Source organism: Drosophila mojavensis, unplaced genomic scaffold, assembly GCF_018153725.1.
Source record: "Drosophila mojavensis isolate 15081-1352.22 unplaced genomic scaffold, ASM1815372v1 contig_74, whole genome shotgun sequence".
Classification (NCBI taxonomy): domain Eukaryota; kingdom Metazoa; phylum Arthropoda; class Insecta; order Diptera; family Drosophilidae; genus Drosophila; species Drosophila mojavensis.
In genome coordinates this window covers 23,245,047-23,268,088 of record NW_025318899.1, presented here as the reverse complement: position 1 = coordinate 23,268,088, position 23,042 = coordinate 23,245,047, and the positions used below count along the sequence as shown (strand labels likewise).

Genomic DNA, 23,042 nt, shown 5'->3' with positions numbered 1-23,042 from the left:
ACAACTGCAACAGGGCACAGTGTCGGCATTGCAATTTGCATGCAGCCTATGCATGCATGTATGCGTGTGTGCGTACAATATATACATCGATCCATCATCAACGAACTGGCAACTGACCCATAATAAGCTCGCAATTCGAGTGCGTGTGCAACTGGGCCGGGCAGCCAACTTTCGATCAGTGACACAGGTTGCAAGTGCCGAGTTGTGTAAGCGCAATTTACAATTTGCAGTTGCCATTCCCCAGTTGCAGGTTGCAGTTGCTGGTTGCCAGTTGCTGGTTGCTGGTGGCTGGTGGCTGGTTGCTGGTTTGCCGTTACCCAGCCCGCCCCACTTGGCGGCGAATGTCGCCTTGCAATTAACACAAGTGCCCAGCGACGATGCTCCTGTTCTCAGAAGTGCCCCAGCTCGTTGTCCTTCGCGCATTCAGCTCTTGTTGTTGTTATCCTCGTTGTCGTACTTAATATCTGAGGCGTGCGTCACAAGCAGCATGCGCGGCACTGTCATTAAAATAATGCATACACATGTGAAGTATGTGGGCAGTTGGGGTAGCAGCAGAAGCAGCAGCAGAAGCAGAGGCAGACAGACACACAGCGAGGGGGATAGGGAGACTGCGAGAGAGAGAGAGAGAGTGACAGGGAGGCTGAACAGCACAGTGAGTGAGGTAGGTAGGAAGGTGTTTATTAACAGATCGTTTGCCCAGCTCTGTGATGCATGCACTCTCCAGGGCTGAGTGTCATTGAAACGACGCTGCCGCTTCTGCTGCTGCTGCTGCAGTTGCCCCTTCAGCTCCCCTCCCCAGACACATCAGACTTAATCAAGCATTCGAGCAGAAAATCATGCAAAGTGTCGACCAGTGCGCAATATGTTTAAAAATAATTATAATAACATGAATTATGAAATGTGTAAGTGCTACACACACACTTGCACACACATACACACATGTGGTGGGCTATTATTATTAGTAGTAAATGGCCAGGTTTTTTTTTTTTTTTTTTTTTTTGGCCCAGTTTACATGCAGCTTTTAGCCTGATTGTCATCTTTATGAAGACATAACGACTCGGCCAGCCAATGAAGCTCGTCCAGAAACGGCATCTGGCTCGGTCCCAGCCCCAGCCCCAGCCCCAGTCTGCAGTTCCGTCTTTGGGGCTTGCGTGCAAGGAGCCCAAGCATTGTAATTAGAATGCACAACACCAATGTCTGGGCCATTAAGTATATGGCAAAATTGAATTATGCGCTTTTCATGTTAATTTTTTGGCGCTTGTTGTAATTTGTTTTTGACATGATATACCTCGCTAGGCTACCCAAGAACCAGCTAGGTAATAAACATACATATAAATAAATAAATATATTAATGTAGTGAGAGAGAGAGAGTGGGGAAGCTCAGCTGCATCTGTACTTCCTGAATTCAGCTGGTTCTATTTTTTGCATTTGATGGATCGTTAGTTTTATTATGGCTGTCATATATCAACACTAAGATTGCAATATAGATATATATTTAATTAACATTTATACAAAGCTTGTATTATTATTCCTTGGAAACACAAAATAAATTCGCATTTTATATATTTCTCCCTTATATATAACTTAAGCTACAGTTTCATCCATTCATTCCGACAAACTCTTAACTTGTGGGAAAATCTGTTCAAACGTGAGACTTAATTGACATTCGAAACCAGTTCGGGCACCTTGTGCTCCTCAGGTGCACTAATAAAGTGCCGGGCAGAAGAGTTAAGGCGCATCGTGCTTCGCTTACGCCACTCTCATTACCAAAAACTGGGTCTGTCCAGCTATCCCTCCAGTGGCGGGAACTGATGTGGCTGGCACCCAGAGGTTGCGATGATGGATGTGTTGCATTTTGGACGGAACTCAAATATAATTATATTTAATTTGAAGCGAATGCATGTAAGGAGAGCTCGAGAATGCCTTCGACAGCATTTTGCGAATTTCGTTCACTCGTCCGCCGCTCGTCCTCGTCGCTGCTGTAGTCGATTTGTTTGGTTAACGGTGCGAATCCTAACGCCGGCCAGCCACTGAGACAGCCAGCCGCTTGCCCAGCTCCTGTTCGCTTCCTGCCCGCTCCCAATGCTGATTGAAGGGTTTCATGTCTTGTGGCATCGGCACGCAAAGTGCTGCATGTTTACACTGGCGATTATCCCCGTGCGCTCTGTTTGCACCCCAAAACTGCCTCGAAATGAGGAGATAATTTGCTGACCGAGAACTGATCGATCGAACGCCGATCCTGCGAGCTTTCTTGCTTAACGGCTTAAGCATTTCTTGTTTGTTTTCTTTTAATTTCGGTGCCTCTGCCTCGGTATGCTCAGTCCCGATCGTTAACGCAAATTAACGAGCAATCATCAAATCGAAGTCGAAGTTGAAGTCGCTCAGACCCGTTCCACTCTACCCCGTCTCCCCTGCCCCTCCTCCAACGCTAGCGTTTATTTTGAAATTAATGCACAAATGCAGTGGCAGCTGCAGCAGAGCAGCAGAGCAACTGTGCAACAGTGCAACTGTGCAACTCCATCAGCCTGCTGCATTTTCATTAAGCATTGCAATTACAACGGCCGGACTCAGCCTTAACCAGCCTTAACCGGCCGCACAGTTAGTATGCGCGGCATTTACAACATAATTCATGGAGCGCGCTGGCCGTCTGCAAGCCCCGTAATTACGAATAGTCATTTGGTCGGCTTATTAATTGCTTTTTAATATTTTCAGACTGCAAAACAATTTTCACAATTTTTACAATTTCGCTGCGGCATCTTGTTGCGAAATATTGAAATTAATTTCTGCATTATCAACTTTTACATATTCATGTATAAATTTTAACGTTATTTATTGCTCGCATATTTCCAGCTTGGCCTTCCCACAGCAAACAATTTAAAACCATTTAGCGAGAAGTCAACTTTATTTCGAGTTATTTTTATGCTTCATGCTATCAGCAGTGCTGGAATGAACTGCTTGCCAGCTGCAGCATCCTTTGCACTGCTTGTTTGTTCATCCGTCCTTCGTGCTTCCAAGGTTAGGCAATAGATGGCGCCAGCACGCAGCTGATGGGAGTTGAGTGTAGCTTACTGATTTATAGCTGGAAAAGAACAAAGCAAAATATTGAGAAATAATAATTTATAATTTAAAAAAAAAAAAAAATATATATTAATCAACAATTGCAAATAAAAATACTATTTTAAATATGTTTGTCTAGGATCTTTCTGTGGTATAGATTACGTATAATCGTCTATAAATTAAACTCATTGAAGCTAAATATAAATACATATCCTAATTTTAGTCCCAGGTTATTTGGTATATGGAGGACTTATTGCCTGACTCATAAATCACATTTTGACAGTTTCTAATTTTATATTTTTATGATAATAATATACAATGTTCGTGCTTTTTGATTAATTTGAGCAATATAATAAACAATTTCGATTCACTTAATATACAAATTTTTTAAAATATCTATCTTCACTCTAACTATCTGAATATTTATTCTTCCATATGAATTCGTATCGTAGTCATCCAGCTGCTGCGACTTGACATGTTCACACAGTGCATCATCCCTTTCACCTTTGTGCACTAATTAAACAAAAGGAAACCCTTTCACACCTCACAAGGGAAAAAAAAACTGTTACAACTCCTTTTGTCTGTCATATGGTGAAAAATTTGCATAAATTTTGCGCACAATCAGAAATGGCAAAAACCAAAACGCGCTAAAATATTAATTTTCACAGTGTGACGCGTCCTCCAACCTCTCTGGCTGTGCGCTGGCATTCAAATGCAAATGCAAATGAGGCAACAATGACAACAACAGCGGCGACATTTGATCGTTTTTTTTTTTTTCTCGTTTGTCGATCCTCGCTCAGGTCCTGTGCATAGTCATTTCTTTTGCGCAGGACTTTGCATATAAATCATTTTTCTTTATTTCTTTTTAGCTGAAAAGGATTACAACCCCAAGTGTTAAGGAATTTGCATAGGGGCTGCCCTCCGGCTCAGCTTACACATGTGGAAATAGAAAAGCCAAAAAATATACTTCGGCTGCCTCGAGGCGTGTGAACTCGCATGTTTGTTAATTCAATTAGCGACGTTTGGGTATTTTCCGGGAACTGGGGTAAGAAAACTTTTGCTGGCCGCATTGCGAATGTTTTTCGAAAACTTTTTCAACTGCTGCAATTGTTTATGTATTGCATTTTGACTGGCTGTTAACATGATTTATCGAATGCGGCCCAAAGCGAGACTCGATCCACAGGCCCAAAAGTGCTCTGCTAGAGCAGCGTCAACATGCCACTGTTGGCGACTATTGATGTGGATGGAGCTGGGGATGGGGATGTGAATGGGGCTGGGGATGGGGATGGGGATGTGAGTGTGCGTCTGTTTGCTAAAGGATAACAACAACAAGGACAGCTAATACACAATTTGCATATATTTATCCATCAAATTGATGGATGCTACTGCACACTGAGCCAGGACCAGGCAAGAGACAGCCAAGCGTGGCGTTGTTGCTTTGACACGTCGCAATACCCCCAAAAGGATAATGACAAAGACAGCACCAGCCACGACAATGCCACACACAACCACACACACACACACACAGGCAAATACATACACACGTACGTACATACGGAGGCATATAGACACACATACACACATGCATAAGAGAAGCGTGAGCAATTTGCAAGGCGCTGGTGAAAAAGGGCAACAGGAAACTGTCGAGGCGAAGCGCAAGGAGCAGGGAGCATCCTTTAAGTTTCCTTTTCGCCTAGGTACCAAGCCAGCCAGCCAGCCAGCCAGCCAGGCAGCCAACCAACCGACCGACACTTCAATCGTGCGACGTTCGACGAGGACAACAACGACAACGAACAACGAGCAACGAGGATGACTGCCATGAGAAAATTACATTTTCTCCGGAAAAGCACTCAACCCGAAGACATTTTCCGTTGGCAGTGGCAACGCCAACTGAGAGCGGGCTCTGCCTTCTGCCGCCGTGGAGGAAGACAGCAGTGCGGTAAAAGAGGATTCCAAGCAAGCTGAGGGTAGCTGCCATTGCCATTGCCATTTCAAGTGTCGCACACGCACACCTACACCCACATGGCTAGAGAGGCATGGGCGTGTGTGTGCCTGTGTGTGTGCGTGTGTGTGTCTGTGCGCTGCTTTATATCCTTTCGCCGTTGCTGCCTGATAACAAAATTTTCTATTTTATCTCATAAAAATATATATATGTATGTATGTATGTCTGTACACACATACATACATATATAGATGTTAGCATGTAGACCATGTACTCGCGACAACAACAACGACAGCTAAGAAAAGCACATTTTTACATATATATTTTATGTTGCGATTTGCATGCCGTTGTCCTCTGGGTGTCCTCGCTGCTGCTGCTCCTGCTCCTGCTGCTGCTGCGTAGGCAACACCAGGAGCTACAGTTGTTTTGGGCAACAATCGATATTTCATGTGCGCACAATTAAGCGCCAGAGCACAGCCAGCAAAGTGGCCCAAATCAGGCGAAGCTGCGAGCAATTGCGATTTTCCATTGCCTACTTTGAAGCGCCGTCCAACCCTTTTTCGGCGCCTCATCTGCTGCAGATGTTTAATGAACAGCTGCTCGCGTCGCGCTGCGAAACTGGCGATAAAAATAAAGAAAGCGCGCAACAGAAGTTGAGCAAAAATTAAAAGAAAATGAGCAAACGTCGACGTCGACGTCATCAGCTGTTGCTGTTGCTGTTGCTGTTGCTGCGCTGTCGTCATTAGTGAACGGCAATCGAGGGTCGCGCGGCGGGGTGGAACGGAACGGGCGAGTGGGTGTAGCTGAATGAATGAAAATGAAAAGCGCGCAAATGAAAATGAGCGCCAAAGCACGTGTTGCCGACTCGCAATCCGAAAAGAGAGAGAGAGAGAGAGAGTGAGAGTTTAGAGATGGGAGAAGCTGGACGCGACTAATTGCGATAGTAGAGCTGAAAGAGCGGCAAATGAGAATTTATTGCGAATAAATCTATAAGCGAATTCGGTAATTCTCGCAAATACTGAAACATTTGGAATGAGCTGCATATATCTACTTCTATATATTCGTAATTTGAGCTGATATGTCATGTCTCAGATATTACAAAAGAGCCTAAAGTAGTTAGAAATTTAGAGAATGAATATATGATATATGATAGAATATATAAAATAAAATAATTAATTAACGAAAAATAATTAACGAAAACATAATTAGTATATAGAAGAAAGAAATGCATGAGTATTTTGGGAAAATTCAATAGTAATATCAGTAAGAATTTATATACGTATATATCATAGAATTGTTATAATAAGAAATTATAAATACATTATTAAACATTTTATCTGTTTTTTTTTTAAGATTGTAATAAATATTTACATTAAAATTTTATTTTTTAAATTCAACTACTTTCTACTTTCTTTATGTCATATCTTATAAAATATGTATATAAATATTATTAATTATTAGTTGTAATAAAAACAACTTTGGATATTAAATACGATAATAATAGGACGTAATTAATTAATTAAGTATTTAATTAAGTTCGAAACATCTCATACTCATTATTATATATCATATCCCATACATATAATGGCATAGGATATCATATAATTTTAATTTATACTATATCATATAAATATCTACTCTACCCAAATCATTTAAATTCGTACCATCTATCTTGCTATCTCTCTTCCTCTCTTTCTCGCTGTTTGCCTTCTTTGCCATCAGCTGAGATTCACAATTAAAAAGCAACAACAAGGCAATTGCCTCATTCCACAGCAGCCATAAGAGAATCATCCCAATTTGCCGGGGCATCTGGTGCGCCGGCACGTCGCTATTGTTGTTGTTGTTGTTGTTGTTGCTGGTGCGTGTCCTTGAACTAGAAACCCGTTTAATTTAACTGTTGCTTAATTGCTGGCTGCGACGCCGACGCCACATTACGTCACTCAATTTCTTCTTTTTTTCATTCAGCACTGGCAATGGAGATGGCTCTGCTGCTCTGTCGCTGTGGCTGCGACTCTCACTGCCGCTCTGCTCGATGCTGCTGCCAGTGCTGCTGCTGCCGCTGCCGCTGCTGAAAAACTTCATTTTTGGGTAATTTTCGGTAGTCTTTGTTTCTCATTTTCATTTTCATTCATTACGTGCCGAGCGACGCGTCGCTTTGGTTGCGTGTACGGGGCGTAGTGTTAATTTCCACGTCTCGAAAGCCAAAATGTTCCCCATAGCAATTATGCGGCACGAAACGGAATGGAACGACGCTACTGCTTCTCCTGCTGCCGTTGTTGCTTCTAGTGGTGGTTGAAGTTGCTCTCACACTCGCTCAGGCAGAGCAGTGCGAGTGAACGAGCGATTGCTGGCCTCTGCCACTGACAGAGATGGCGAGAGAATAACGACGATAGCGGGCAGGACGCTTGCGCACTGGACGCTGCTATCGCTGCTGTCGCTGCTGCCGCCGCCCTGTTTCCCCTGGCACTCGCAGAGCCGGCGAAGCACCGTGTGCAGTCGTAAAGGCAAATAATGGTGGCTCGGTCTGCCGCCTCAGGCATGGCGTCAACTGCGGCAGCAGCAGAAGCAGAAGCAGCGACAGCAGCAGCAGCAACATCGATGCTGGCAGCCGCAGGGGCTGTACGAGAAATTTGCATGCGCCCAAAATCGGGTTAACTATATGGGTGTATGTGTATACGAGCAGAGACAGAGGCTGTGGCGCATTGGCCATAGGCGAGGGGGCGAGGGGAGCCGAGCAAGAGGCTGCCTGGAGTGGGTCGCCCACTGCTTCAACAATATTGCTGTATTTTTGAAATTCCAATTTGCATATTTTGATGTGCGTCATTGTCGTTCGACTCTGCCACCAGCCCAGCAACCGACTGACAGACAGACAGACCGACGGACAGCCGCACTGACTGTCTGACAGTCGTTCTTTTCACTCATGTAGCTGCTCAGCGAGTTGAGTTAAATATTTGATCAATTTCGTAAAGTTGTCTATGCCCGCTCTCAAAGGCAAAGGCAGCACTCTGGCTGCAGCCAGACAATCGATCCACAGCCGAAATCAATTAGTAGAATGTTCTGACACATTTAACGACGCTACCACACAACCACCAGTTGCAGAGCTTCATTGGGGACCGCGTGGGTTATTCACCTTTCCGCATTGTCCTGCGCTGTGCGAATAATCAACAAAGCGTTAGACGATAATGACGGCTCGGGCGACGCGGCGCTTAATGAATGCGATGCGAAAAGAAGAATGCAAAACAATAACTTCGAGGCGGAAGCGCCGGCATCACCTTGACCTTGAAACCCACATTTAAAATAATTCACTCGTTAGCGCAGAGCCAGAGTCAGACCCACAGCTACAACTTCATTATCATCATCAGCAGCAGACGCGGAGGTCGCGTCGCAGCAGCCGGCGCAGAGGCAAAGTAAAAACACAGAGACACAGCCATTATCTCATCAACGAAAATGAAAATGAGCGAAGCACCAGCAGCAGGAAGGAGCCACAGCAGCAGCAGCAGCAGCATCCACAAGCTAGCAGCAACAACAACGCTGAGTACAAGAGCCGCCCTCACAGGGCTCGGCGGCAGCGACGCCAGCGATGCTCCCACGGCCGGCTCATCAGCTGCGAATGCTCTCATTATCATTTATTCATTTTCGTTTCATTCATTCCCATTCATTTGGCGACGGCGTGCCGACGCTGGAGCTGCTGCTGCTGCTGCTGCTGCTCTCTTGTGGCTTGCGCCAAAACAAACTAACGAATGGAGCGCAGGAAGAGGACGAGAGCGACGCGGCCCGACGACTGCGGCGCAGCCCACAGAGCAGCGAGTGGGTGGGTGCAAGTAAATTTTTAATGGCTGAATGAAATTATAAGCTAGGCGGCGGCAGGTGGGGGCCAAAGGGGGACGCAACAGCCTGAAATAAATGAAATGAAACAAGCGGAGCTCAGCAGCAACAGCTGCAACGCTGCCGGCAACGGCAACAGCAACAGCAAAGTCGGTGTCGACGTCGACCGATGCTCCCTGACTAACTACGAACTTGGCTCATTTTCGCACAGCGGCAGCAATGACGTTGCCTCTGTGCCGGCTGTTGCACTCCCGTTTTAATGCAACAATTTTTCGCTCCTTTTTTTTTGCTGTTGGGGCTGCGACTCCTGCTCACCCACCCAGCCCGAATGGGGCTGCATTTGGCCTTGCGACCGAAACATGAAAACGAAAGCGAAATTAAAATGGCGAAATAAATTAATGGCCAAAGCGCGTGGGAGCTGTCACCATGCTCAGCAGAGTTCGCGGCACTGAGCAACGGCTGACTCCGCCGGAAATTGAAATGGAGCACAAAGCTGTTTAATATTCGCCTAGACGTGGGCATATGCAAATATTGACGGCGATTTATAATGCCGTAATCATTATAGTTTACCGAGGAGTTATGCATGAGGACATTATCGTGCTCCTGGTTACTATTTAATCACAAGGCTTATGCAAGATGTTAAATATCAACATAATATATTAAATATAACAAAACTTGAACATAACAAACGTTGTAAGATGTTTTTAATAATTAAAAGAACTTTTGGGCTTTGCATTGATGCTAGAAAGATTTTAAAGATGGTATTTAAATATTTAGTATAGCTGCGATAAAAATCAAAGTTAATTTAAATATTTAGAAAAAAAAATAGAAATTTGAAAAAAAAAAATTAAATTATAATAGCAAAGACTAAATGAGATTTAAGTATTTAGAAAAAAACAAATAGAAATTTTGAAAAAAAATTATAATAGGAAAGACTAAATAAGATTTTTCGAAAATAATTTCTTTCAATGTTTGCAATGAGAGTATTTTTTAGTCCATACGTTATCCGGATAGCGCACTCTTCATGATCCTCGTTAAATATTTTATTTATAATTCGTGCTTAAGTTAAATTTTTGTTTGTGACATTTTAATTTTAGTTTTTATAAATATCCATCTTTTCGTGTAAATCCTTTTGATAAGTCGGTTTTTTTTTCTGGGATGTTTGAAGTCAAGTAGTGCGCCTTGAATATTATTCTTCTTTCTAACGAATATTACTATCAAAGAATTTTTAGCAATTTTTTACAATTGATTTAATCTGAACTTTTTCTAATACTGAGTTTCATTTTTATTTAATTTTAAGAGGCATAAATTGTCCTGATGACGCTCAGTATATTCACATGTGGTTATGTAGAAAAATATAAGTTTTATTAGTTATATAAAGATTTGTATATTAATGTATTTTTTATTATTTAAATTTCATGATGATTTTACACCATTTAGATTTCGATTGAAATATCATTCAATGATCAATCAATTATGTCGCTAATTGAAATAAAAGCTAGAGATTGTGAGAAGTGAGCATTGAATGTCGGTTGAGGGCTTCCCGCGCGGCCGTTGCCAATAAGAACAACACCAATCAGACTCAATCTGCACATGCTGCAATCATTCCCTTTGTCGGATCAATCTCCCATCCTTGTGCAACTCTTTTGTTTGGCCAAAAGAAGAGTCAACTCTGTGCTAATTCAAAAGAAAAAATACAGAGAAACGACCAAAAGGCAGGCTAAAAGCTGTCCAATTGACAGTCAACACAAAGGAAGGCAACTGAGTCCGAACTGACCTTTCTTTCGCTTAAGCAGGACACTGCCCAAACGAAAAGAAAATGAAGGACAGCACAGGCACTGCACGACTATAAAGGAGTTTCCATTAGAGGACAGTTTCACAGTTTCTTTTCGCCCTTTGCTGCCTGGTTGATTAGAATCGAGCGACATGCATCACTGGCCCTGAATGGCTTATGGTTGCGAATATATCAAATATGTATATATTTATATATATTAGTCTGTATATGTGTGCGTGGGTTATTAAGGTACATATATGCGTGCGTATATTTGCAGTGATATTTATGCCTAATGGCCTTTATTTGGCAATGCTCTTTATTGTAAATAAGATTAAAGAGCGACGGGAGCTAAATGAAAAGCGCTTCCTTTGCAAAGGAAAATGGCAAATTTCCAGTACATTAATATGGCAGTCGATAAGGCAAACCGTGACGGGGGTGCCGAGGGGCGTGGCAGCTACAGCTACATGTGTGACATATCACATGACATTTTCCGCGTTGTATTTTCAAAGAGTTTTTTTTTATTTTTGCTTATTTTTTTTTTTTGCGAATTTCGCCTGCCTCGAAATTGAATAAAACAACCTGAAATGACAAACGAACGAACAGAGAGTGGCAGAGGTTGTTGCCAACAGGGTGGGTGCTGTATGTGTGTGTGTGTATGTGTGCTGCACGTGTGCACCCGTAATTTTCCATTTGTGAACTTTTCCCTTTTGCGCTGAGCGCTGTAGATTTTCACGCTTCCGGCGTGCGAGCAACATTGATGAAGCTGCTGCCGACCCAGCCGCAGCTTGACAGCCAGATAGAACCAACAGCAGCAACAACAACAACAATGGCCAGAGCTCACTAACAAGCTCTACATATATGACTCTCTCTGTGTGTATGCGTGTGAGGGTGTCAATTTGCAAAAAAAAATATTCGAAAATTTGCGTTGAGCAAAAATCGAAGTTTAAAAATAAATGGAAGACAAATGCTGAGCCGATGTTGTATGTTGTGTCCATGTTCTGTTTGTTTATGCAGACTATACGTGTGTGAGCCAGAAATTTTAAAATGGCTGCCAAGCACCCATATGTGGCCGTGTGTGTGAGTGTGTGTGTGTGAGTGTAATAAGATATTTTAGTGACTTGTGTCACAACGCGTGCAAATCCATCAAATGCGAATATGCGAAGGACGGAAGCCAACCCCACCGAATTCGCAGTACTCGCTCGCTTATTTGTAATGGGATCACAAACACACTTCAATTTCATTTGTGACGCTTTACGCACAAACACACAGACAGACGGATAGACGGATGGACGGACGGACGGGCAGAGAGACTGTCAGACAGACCGTCTGACAAGAAGGAAAATGGTGGGGTCTGCTGGTGGAGGGGGTGGCAGAGCGTATCAATCACAAATTAATGAGATGTGAGTGCCGCAGCTTTTGCCAGCTCCAACATTCGCTTGCCAGTTTGACGTTTTTCTTTTCGTTCGTTTGTGGCCCGCTTCAACTGCTGCTGGTTGCCAGTTTGACGCTTCTTTTTCATGTGATGGTGTCCTGGTTTTTTATTTCGCCTCTTGCGCTTTTAGTGCAGACCAAACAAATTCGCTCACTTTGGCATGCCTCGCATGCAAATGCCATTTCTCAGTCAAAATTACACAATTCATCACATTTCATTTGGCTTGACTTGAGTCAAGCAGCAGTCAAAGAGACCAACAGCGAATCCTCTTCACCCACTTCTGCTCCTCTCGGAAAAACCAACCTCCTTCTAATCCTCCCGCTCCCGTTGCGAATGTGTTTCCAATTCGGGTTTCACGAAATTGCCAGTTGGAGTTGCTAATGGGTTTTTCTGAACACACAGAGAGAGAGAGAGAGAGAGAGAGAGACAGAGAGAGGTTTCAAACGATGCCACTTGCCGGAGGAACCGTTGTTTCAGTTCTAATTGAAGTTAATTTTATTTGATGACATAAACAATTCAATTCTCTCTGTCTTGGGTGATTTAACTAAAACTGTAATAAACTAACAAAGTAGACAAGCAAAGAGGGAATCACTTGAAAATATCATTTATACTACTCCCTGCTTGATATATAGGAAACTTTCAGAACTAATTGAAAAATGATTCTTTGAAGTTAAAAACATTTCAATTGAGATTTTATCAGTTTTTAATTTATCAAGTCTTCTTTTATTTAAATATATATTTATTCTCTACTTCAGTCTCTGAATTCATATTTGCTTGATTTAGCAGCCACAGCCAGGACATGTTATTCTCAAATACATATGCTTCTGTCACCACTACATTCTCGCCATATCAGAGCTGTTGACTTTTACATTTAGTTAGCCACGTTTCTTTTCTAACCTCAATGAACAATTCACCATATCTGCGATTCCATAAAGTTGAGTACCCTGTCAGAAGCAATGTATATGCCTCGAAATACCCTGTTTATGGAAATTCATAAATGAGATTATCGTTTGAGCTTCCTTATCAACATCGGAAGTTCTTTAACAACTGCTATATTTTTCTAGCCAATCCAGTGGAGTGGAGTGGAGTTTAAGAGTGGTGGAATGAGCTCTAAGAAATGGGTTTCGCTTAGGAATTAGAAAATACATATAACCGGAACTTTACTATAAATAAGATGCCAGACGTGTCTGCTGCTGATGATAAAGATATATGATTGATGTTTGCAAGTATATTTCTGATATATTCTTAAACTGGAACATTTCGCAAATTGCGATAGCTCTGACTGTCAATGGTTGCAGTTCTCGTAAGTTATTCAAGTATAATATCTATTCTCTATTCTCTATTTATGATTTACCTATTGCATAAGAAAATACCGGAACTAATTTAGAATATACATTATAAAACATGAATTTCGACCAAGTTCCAGCCCCTTTGGCCAGCATGTAGTTGGAGCTTAGTCAATTTAATCCAGGCAGGTCTATAATCATCGTATATCTAATGAAAAAAAAAAAAAAAAAAAGAATAATGAATTTAAATAACTTAGCTGTAAAAACCAGCCTACTCGAGTGTTTACTAAGCTCTCTCATGTTCGCACAAGTTCAGCATTCAGCATTCCACTATGACTACAGGGTATAGAAATCCGACCGCAGCCACCAAATTGCGCAGCGTCATAAAATGTAAAAATTTTCAATTGTCTGCAATTTGTGGGGTGCGCTTGAACTCCATCGCATCGAGTGGGGCCGCGTAGAGCAATAGCCAGCACATTTTCATAGACGTTTGCACAGTTCGGCAACGCGCTGGCCGCTTACTTTGTTCACATGCTGCTGCGACTAAGTTGGCTGAAAAGCAAAGTATTAGAAATACAATAAAGTGGAGTCAAAGTGAAAAGTTTTACGCAGCGGCTGCTCCTTCGTTGTTGGCGGCGTAAGAAAAAACTGCTGCTGCTGCTGCTGCAGCGATAAAAAAAATATAAGAAGAATAAAAGTTTGCAAACAGCAAAGTTTGCTGGCTACCAGCCGAGTACCTTGAGCGAGGGCATTGGCGCTGAGGGGGGAACCACAAAAGCGCTATTACAAACAACTTTGTTTGCCGCATGCGAGCAGCTCCTCCTTTTTCTGCATATGCATCGAAGTCTCAGTCGGAGTCGGAGTTGGAGTCGGCGTCTGTTTGAGGCGCAGCTTAAAACTTTTAACAATGCACAAAGCGGCAAAGTGATTTCTTTCATATTATTAACTTGACTTGAGTGTGGTATGTGCCATGCAGCTCACATGTGAAGAGCCCCGAGCAAGCGGCACTCCCAAGTGAAGTGAAGTGCCGCCCACAAACGGCGAGTGCGGCCCTCAAAGGCAGCCCGCGTTAATCGCAAGGCCACTTGACCGTGACGTTTACGCATGCGTGGCGTCTTTAACATTTCTATTAAGTTTTTATTTCATTTTAAAATGTTGCTAATTTATGAGCGACAGCAGCACCAGCAACTCAACCAACACTTGCGGACTTCACGCACTAACTGAACGGCCCAGACTGAGTGTCGGAGCTGACGAGCCGAGGAGCTGACTGAGCTGGCTGGGCAGGATTTGTAGGCAGCTGTGCCGTGTGCCCGTTTCAGTGATGCAAATCGCAATAAATTGTAATTTATGCAGCAGAGCCCGCTGCGAGCTCATCCATTGCCAAGGGGTTGCTCAGGCTCGCAGTTGCCCAGGTAGGCAGACTCAGCTTCCGTGCGTCTGTCTCTTTCAAAGGCGTTTACACAGGCGCATAAATTACGCCAAAATGCCATTAGAAGAAAAAATGAAACTAAAGAGAGAACCCCTTTGACTGCTACTGCTGGCAGGTCACGTAATGCCCACATCAATCGCAATGCAACAAATTTGAATAGCCAACGAAATCCCGGTGAGCTCTGGAGGTGTCGCTCGGCTTATCAGCTGACGAGTTTCCGTCCGTTTGGCTAGCTCTCCGCTATTTGATTGATGAGTTGCGAATTCTCAGCTCAGCTTAAGCCTAGAGATTTTATTTTGATGACAGATTTTAGATTTCATAGACGCTAAGCGAACAATATTAATAGTTTAAATACATTGCTGTATGAAGAGTAAATATTTTGCATGTGCGATTCTCACCATTTATGGCCTAAATATTTTGCATATGAAATTGCCGAGCTCTCGAAACATCTCAACAGCCCTATTGTTCTCAATCAACCAACACACATGCCATTAAAATGTTTAACCAGGGCCATAGAACAAATAAAAAGTCTGCCATGTAAATGTTTTGTTAAATTGCGATCGGGACATAAAGAAAAATCGGCATAAAATTCAAAGCGGATCGCATAAATCAACATTTTTATGCAACGGCAGAGATAACAGAGTCGAGAACTTATGCAGAATCCAAGCTGCCGCCCCTATGCCATGTACCCTTCCCCTGGCCTAGCCTAACATATGCTCGCCCATTAACAATTGTCAGTTGGCAGGGGGCAATATGAATATTCATAGTTCGATTTTTGATTCGACATTGTTTAAAATCGGCGTAACGTGAATTAAAAGGCAAATTTATAATAATGCGCTGCACAACCGCACCGGCCACCCCATCCCCAGTCCAGGACACCAACTGATAACCCTTGCCCCTGCCCCTGCCCCTGACCCTGCCCGATGCCATCTCCCAGGACTATCGATAAATGCGCACAAGCCACTTTCGATTTTCGGCGCAAATCGGCAATAAATCGCCTTCGGATGGCACGGCAGACAATGGGCCAGACAAAAGGGTTTCGAGAGCATCCTTTCTCTCTCTGTGTCTGTGTGTGTGTGTGATTGTTGGTTTTGCTGTCAATTGTGTTGTGCCCGGGGGTTAAACAATTTGGGCATTGCCATGGCCATGGCCATGGGGTACCTGACTTTCCACCGCTCGCTACGCACAGACACTGAGCAACGACTCGAGTGTCTGTGGTCGTACTTAATTAGAGTTTTATAAACAGCAAACATGCAGATATGGAGAAGCTTCAAAGTAGATTTCATGCTCAAATTGTTGATAAAGGCTGTGACGGTTGGGCAGGCCCAACTCTTTGCATATGGCCAAACATCATCTGCATACATGCCCCTAGCCTTAACGGTATCTCTATCGCTGTCTGTCCTACCTGAGCCGCATGTCTTCACGCATCATGAATTTGATTGAGGATTTCATGCCTTATTTTTAATAATTTTCTGCAGCTTCATTTGGATCACTGAACTGTTGCGAATCGTTTTGAAAATGTTGAGTATTTGAGATTGTACAAAGTCTTGAAAGTCGAACAGAAAACTTTTTCATCTAGCGGGCTCTATATTATGCCAAGACTTTCCGATTCTTGAACTAATTCTAAGCCGCTATCAGTTGGAACTTTGGTCATGGATATCCTTAAAAAATTAAAAATTATAAAGAAAATGTAAAATTGTTTCATAGACGAGCAAATACCATACAAAAATACAATATGACTTCAGCATTTAAGCGAAGTGAAGATGAACTTATGCTGTGTTTTTATATCATCATTAAAAATGAGAATTTGCTTACAAAAATGTATGTCATTTTTAACTCTCTCTCTCTCTCTCTCTCTCTTTCTCTGTCTCTCTTCATCGCTCAATGTCTCTCTCTCTCTCTCTCTCTCTCTTATTCTCTTCATCACTTAATGAATCTAGTTCTCTCTCTCTCTCTCTCTCTCTCTGTCTTCTTCTCTTCATCACCCAATGTATCTATATATTTCTGCCTCTCTTTATTTATCTCTCCCTCACTTTCTGCACCTATCTAGTGAATGAATTCTCTTCAAAGGGTAGTCCAGTATACCAAAGACCGTGAGAGGTTATCATATTTTTCCATACCTCATCCTTATAATAAACGAAAATGCGTCAATTGTTAAGTTAGTAGGAATTTAGTATATTTCATATTATGGACTTCTGCCCACTTCTCGCAAATTTTAATTTAACATACTTGAGACTTCTGCATTGTCAATTAACACATACATATATAATAAATTTTATCATTAAGAGCCGATTCTAATATTCTATTTGCGTTTCATATGCGTATATGAAATAGCTTTAGGATGATTGGAATATGAGCGCAGGACTCAGATTATCTCCAATTATAGAGATTAGACTTAGATCTGGAAGACTATATTGTCACGCCTGTTAGATCAATGCTTATAATGCATTATAATGGAAGAAAAATGAAAAGAAAATGTATTCTGAAGTGAAATCATTTGCACAACCAAACACCTCTGGTTCACTCTAATACACCCCTCGTGGTGTTTCGAGGCAAGCAACACAATGAAATTATGAACTGCTACAGTCAAGCGTCTCAGTTATTAGCTTGTTTCTTCATTGGCCACACATTTAAAATTCAGCCAGCGACCCCACCAAACCACCATCGCACCACACAAACACCCAACCACCCAACCAAGCAAAACATTTCAGTGCCTTTTGTGCATAAAATAATTTGCTCTTAACTTTTTGTGCTTTGGCTCATTTTCATTTGGTATTTTGGCATACAGCTGCTGCCGCTGCTTTGCCATTGTGTATGTGAGTATTTGTGAGTGTGTGTATGTGTGTGTGTGTGTGCAAGTTGAGCGCAATTAATTAAAACTTTGTTGGGGCTGGTTATGGTCGTGTCCTTGTGCGGGCGGGAGACGTTTACTGCGCCCTCACCCTTGTCCTCCCCCACATCCTGGTCTTCGTCGTCATCGTCATCGTCATCGTCGTCGTCGTCGCCATCGTCTGGCTGAGAAATTATGTCAAAGTGTCTGGCTCTGCCTGCTCCTGCTGCTTTGGCCGCGTCCTCATCAGCGTCCTTGGGCTGTCTGGAGCGTTCGTGGGAATTCCCTCAATTATTTTTGCTGTCGACGTCGACGACGGCTCATTTATTTTCAGCTTAATTTGTTTTTACTTTCAGCTGAAAGTTTTGCGAGGCATGCGCCACTTGTTGCTGCCAGCTGTATGCTGCCTGCTGCCTGCTGCCTGCTGCCTGCTCCCTGGAGTATGTTTAATGAAATCAATTATGACAGCAACTGTTGGCGGCGTCTGATGAAAATTAAATGCCACAAGCGACCGGCAACAATTTGTCAACGCACAAAAGGCGCAGCATCACAACAGAGATTGGTTCACTGCGTCTACAGCCTGCTCTTCACAGTGGAAATGGGAAGGGGCATGGGAATGGGTGTAGATATTTGGACTCACTCGCTCGCTCGCTCGCTCGGTACGGGCACATCCTGCTTCAAGTGGCGCGTTCCGTTCCGAGCAAGGCTGCCGCACAATGGCCGTAGCTGGCGCTGGTCCTGCTACTCGTTCAGCTTCGATTCAGCTGCTCCTTGCTCAAGTTGTTGGCACGGCATTTAAAATTCATGCAGCCCACGCAGCCAGCCGCCTTTCTCCTTTCACATATGCAGATGATGTTTGTTGACGATCCGGTTCAACCTTGGATGCTCGCTCCCATACACACACACACCAGCACACACACACATGCATACATGAACGGAGCACGCATCCTGTGCGACACATTCAATTCAATGTGCCCTCTGCGTGCCCTACAGCTCCTAGCCCCGCCCCACCCGCTCGCGCGCCCTCCCATACCCCTTTTACCTTTTCAGCGAGCTCCGCTCGTTGCTGTCGTTGTCCTCGTTTGATTTTTATTCATTTCTCGCATGACAATGACGCTTATTATGAATTCTTTGTGATTTTGCGTGTGTGTATGTGTGTGTGTTTTTATTTTTTATTTCTTTTCATATTTTCAATATCTCCTCGGCGCTGCTCGCTGCTCGCTGCTCGCCCCTGCGACCGGCTGGCTCCCAATCGAAATAACTTGCATACGGCATGATTGTTATTCAAATGTGATTTCTGTGTTCAGTTATTTTTCTTTTTCGCATGTCCTTGCCGAACGTGTCCTCGCATCCTTTACCCGCTTCGCTTCGCATGCCCGCTCCCCCCGCTCGCTCTTCCGACGCCTTTAAGTGCCTCCGCTCATGTTGTTTGTTTAACATTTTGTATTCAAAAATAATTATTTAGATTGCTGCATTTGGCATCCGAGGAATTTGATTTGTGATTTGCGATTCTCGGGTCTGAGGCTCGCATGTAACTAACATCGCCCGATGCAGAGTGGAGGCAGAAGGCTTTGACCTTTTGATATATGCTGGCAAATTCAATTTCAGCATTGCTTACGAATTTCGCAGAATTTCACATCATAAACAAATATTCATAGGAATTCTCCTACAAAATCCAATCCTTAAATATCACGAGTGTGGAAACAGCTCTTGGCATGTAAAATGCTCTCGGTTTAAGCAATATTTGCAGAGTCCTAATTTTATTTCAAGGCGTTTCACAGCTTCGGGCTGGCCAAAGTTTGATTTCTTTTCTGATTTGCCAGGTACTCAAAATAATCGCAAAATGCGACATATTTGTGGGATAGCCCATTTTCGCCAACGTCTCTCTCTCTTTCTCTCTCTGCCTGTCTCTTCCCCCTCTCTTTCAGCTGTTTATGGACCCAGCGAGCATTTCTCGGCAGGCGAACATAAAACCCAAATTGATGACGCATCGTGATGGTGTCATAAGAAAATTTTCACAATTTCCACTAAAACCCATTTAAAGTGTTGCCAGCCCCAACCGCCTAGGCCAACCCCCGGCCCAGTCGCCCGCTCTCCATCTTGTGGCTGCTGCTCGTGAAATGCGCGTCGATTAAACCTTTCTTTTATGCGCTGTCTTTTTGAAGTGCGCCTTTGTCGAGATCCCGAAGCCAGCCCAAGCGCAACAATGGCGCGGCCCGAGCCGTGGGGGTGTGGCCCTAACGGGGCTGGCCAACATCCTTGTGTTGGCGGCTGTCATCAAAAAATATTGTATTGTTATTATTTTATTTTTATGTGCCCTCGCTGTTATTTGCATAAGGATGGCCTGCTGGCTCGGGTCGAGGTCCGGGTCCGGGTCCCTGGTCCCGCTTTGGGTTTGGGCAACGACCAGCAGCAAACAAAAAGCGTTTCGCTCGCTTATTTCGCATTGTAAATTTTTATGCCAGCTTGTATGCGCGCGTGTATGTGTGTGTGCCTGTGTGTGTGAGCGTTGCCCCGTCCCCTGACCCTGTGCTGGCTCCAGCAATCACACACATTGTAATTGAACACACACGCTCGAACGCATTTTGTTTAGATTTCATTTTTTTCCTTTCTGCAACTTCTTCTTCTTCTTCTTCTTCTGCTGCTGCTTTTGCTCCATCATTGTGAGTCGCCTCCTGCGCTCGTCATGTTTTTGGCTGGCGTGGCTCTCGTTCCCATTCAGCTTCTGCTCCTGGTTCTTGTCCCGCTCTTTATGCTTTTGGCTTCGGAGTCGTCGACATAAAATGCAAAACAGAATTTCATTTTCGGCAGGAATGTTAAGGCGTTGTTGTTGTTGTTGTTGCTGTTGTTATTGTTGGTGTTGTTATTGGGAATGCTACAACATTGTTGAAGCATGTAATATCCTGCCAAGGATAAGGGTTGCAATACACCCCACACACACGCTCGCACACACACACACTCGCTCTCGTCATATATGGGTTTTGAGTTGTTGACGATTTTTGCTACGTTCGTTTTCTTTCTCTGTTCCCACTTTTTTCTCCAACACATTTTTTCATGCGAATTTAGTTTATTGGTTTTGTGTGTGACTGTGGGAGGAGCTGACTCGTATGTGTGAGCGAGTGTGTGTGCGAGTGTGTGCCCGGTCTTTTTGGGGTGATTGATTGGCATTACGAGTTGCCATTTACATACACATTTCATTTATGCAAATACTCGCAATTCATATTCCACAAATACTTGCCGAATTACAATAAACATTTTGCAACAACAGCAACAACAATGGCACACACCCAGCACTGGGTGGCTGAGCTTCGACTTTGCCTTCGATTTCGCATTCGCATTCGCTAAGCATTCTCACAGCTAATTTCCCTTTAAGATTTGTGTTATATCCATTAGATTTAGATAGAGATCGGTCGGCTGTCTGTCCGACTAGCTGCCGGTTCTCGTTCTGCCTGCTGTTTTTGCTTAATTTCCTGTTAAGCCATTTTCAATATTTCGTGTAATGAAGTTGAGCGCTCAGCAAAATGGCAGCGCAATGCATTAAAGGCGTGGCAAGCTGTGAGTGACAGCCCAGTCTCGATGCTCACAGTCAGTCAGTCACTCAGCCACTCAGCCACTCAGTCAGTCAGCCATTGAGTCATTCAGTCATTCAGTCAGCCAGCCATCCGGCCTATGGAATATGCTTGTAGAAATGCGCCCCAGTATGTGGCAGCTCCACAGTTATGCATGACGAGCCATGCTGATGAGAAGGCGTTTACTTAAATGCACAGTGGAGCAATATGCAATAAAACTTGGCAAATTATTATAATTATTTTCCTGGGAAGTAACTGTCACGTTGAAGACATTGAAGAGCTGAACTAGACTGTTTATAATAAGAAAATCGACTTTTCCTATGCAAACCTGTTTTACTCTTCTTACGACTATTGAATGCTCGAATTTTAGTTGCCAGAAGCAACAAAAAAAGAAAAATATGTATATATATTTAATATATATATATATATATATATATATATTAATAATATATATATTAATAATAGCAGAGACCATAAGTTTGCTAGCAAGACAGAATGTAACGTATTTAAATACCTTGTTATATTTCATAATTAATAATTAATAACTTAGAATTTTACCACACATCTATAACCCATAAATAAACTTACACCAGATCGAAAAGTAGGACACCTCATCTAATAATTTTATTAACAGACTCTCTATATTGTAATTTATTGCCTAACATTTCGTTTAATCTCTGTCTATTATAGAACTGGGGCTTTTGAGTTCGAAAAAAAATTGCCAAAGTTTAATTCATATTTTATTTATTTATTTATGTATTGGGATACTTTATTCATAATCAAGTTACGGTTTACGATAGTGTTGTGTTTTACATTTAAGAGTGCAGGATACACTAGTCCTTTTCTACATAAACATAATCATTTATACAATGGAAATTGATTTGTTAGAAAGTAATTTAATTTTACTATTTCATTTTTGCTTACCAAAATTTTATTGAAATTAAAATATAAATTTAATTTAATTTAAATTTGTTTTATATTTGTAGCATCAATTTAAAATAAACCATAAAAAACAGGTAATTAATGTTATTATATTTATTTTATTTTTTCTGGTTCTTCTTCTTATTTAAAATGCAAACGAGTTGACATTTGCCTCGTCCCACTGTGGCAATGTTTTACTGCCAAACACAAGAATAACACGTGGGCAACCAGCACGCTGAGCGCTTCTAATGTCTACAACTTGGCTTTAAATTAACATTTTGCATAAATGTTCGTCATGTCATCATAAAGAGCTACACACACGCACACACACGCTCACATCCAGACCGGTTGAGACATCAAACGGCCATAAGGCAACACGCTGCGTATGCGTAATATGGAGATATACCACGCCGCATTTGGCAGCCAGTTCTTAATAACCTGCTCGAACAGAGCCCGTCTCTGCCACGGCGCTCTCAAAGGATGCCACCTAATCACTCTCAGCGCATTTTGCGTAAACGCTTACGCACGGTCAGATGAGTGTGGGCGGGCCGCGCGGTTCTCCGCCAGCTGCACAGCCGATTCATTTGTGCAATCAGCTAAAGCTATCGGTTCGCGCAGATCTCCGCCTAGGTAATGCCTCTATCGGCGGGCAGAGGAAATTAATGTGCCCTTTTGTGGACTGGGTGGCATATCATCTCTCTGGTTGAGTCGATGCCTGGCGTTGACGGCTGCGCCGAGTGTGGCAGATTAATGATACTAAAAACGCAATTTGCCTGCCGCACCACACACACACACACACACACACACATACACTCACACACGCACGCATACAGATGCCCAAGCCACTTCTGATTAGCTTTTGCCAGCGGCTTTACGGTCATTAGTCGCTGCTCAGGAATTTGGCTTATTGGATGCCAAAGTTGAGTGCACAAAATCGCCAACTACTCGGCTATGGAGTGGCGTGTCTGCACTCCTCT

The 23,042-nt window shown here is 43.0% G+C and overlaps 1 long non-coding RNA gene across 2 annotated transcripts; it reads right to left on the bottom strand.

Annotated features, from left to right (window-relative positions):
- Nucleotides 1-1,418: 1,418 nt before the first annotated feature.
- Nucleotides 1,419-21,491, bottom strand: LOC122757477. 2 transcript variants are annotated; one of them, XR_006357524.1, is made up of 2 exons: nt 6,664-21,491; nt 1,419-3,079 (listed from the first exon to the last, which is right to left on the bottom strand). It is a non-coding gene; the product is annotated as an uncharacterized LOC122757477 (long non-coding RNA). The 2 variants fall into 2 exon arrangements; XR_006357525.1 differs by having other exon boundaries at nt 13,385-21,491.
- Between the last annotated feature and the right edge of the window lie 1,551 nt (nt 21,492-23,042).